Source organism: Procambarus clarkii, chromosome 22 (genome assembly GCF_040958095.1).
Source record: "Procambarus clarkii isolate CNS0578487 chromosome 22, FALCON_Pclarkii_2.0, whole genome shotgun sequence".
NCBI classification, from domain to species: Eukaryota; Metazoa; Arthropoda; class Malacostraca; order Decapoda; family Cambaridae; genus Procambarus; species Procambarus clarkii.
This window is the reverse complement of record NC_091171.1, coordinates 38442558-38443493: the sequence shown is the minus strand read 5'-3', so window position 1 is coordinate 38443493 and position 936 is coordinate 38442558.

The following is a 936-nucleotide window of genomic DNA, read 5'->3' as shown; positions in this document are numbered from 1 at the left end:
GTGGTGGAGGCTGACTTCATGCACAGTTTCAAATGTAAATATGATAGAGCCCAGTAGGCTCAGGAATCTGTACACCAATAGATTGACGTTTGAGAGGCGGGACCAAAGAGCCAAAGCTCAACCCCCCGCAAGCACAACTAGGTGAGTACCTAATGAATCCCAATCTTAGTAAAAAAAATGCGAAAGAGAGAGTGAGACAGACAGACAGAGACTGAGAGAGAAACAGAGAGAGACGAAGAGAGAGGATTAAACACTATTATTAGTGAGTCTACAAGGACCAGCCTCACGTAACACGACCCCTCACAGCTGTGGCAGGTTCCTCCAAACACACCATCCATCGCCCTCCCTACCTCAAGATGTCTCCTTCCACTCCTTCTGCCTCATCTTCTCTCCTCCCACTCTCACTCTCTCTTCTTCTCTCCTACCACTCTCACTCTCTCATCTTCTCTCCTCCCACTCTCACTCTCTCTTCTTCTCTCCTACTACTCTCACTCTCTCATCTTCTCTCCTCCCACTCTCACTCTCTCATCTTCTCTCCTACCACTCTCACTCTCTCATCTTCTCTCCTCCCACTCTCACTCTCTCATCTTCTCTCCTACCACTCTCACTCTCTCATCTTCTCTCCTCCCACTCTCACTCTCTCATCTTCTCTTCTTCCACCCTCACTGTTTCATCCTCTCTCATAGTCCCATCCTCACTGCCTCATCTTTTCTTCCCCACGTCTCCTCACCGCCCACTATCACGCTTCCCATTGATCAGAAAGAAGAACTAAGAGACAACCAGAAATTAAGTGCCGCCGGAAGAACAGTGTTGACGTAAAATATAACAAGCCACGTGCAACAAGCCTCGTACAACAATCCACGTGTAACAAGCATTGTACAACAATCCACGTGCAACAAGCCTCATGCAAAAGTTACGTGCAACAAACCACTTGCA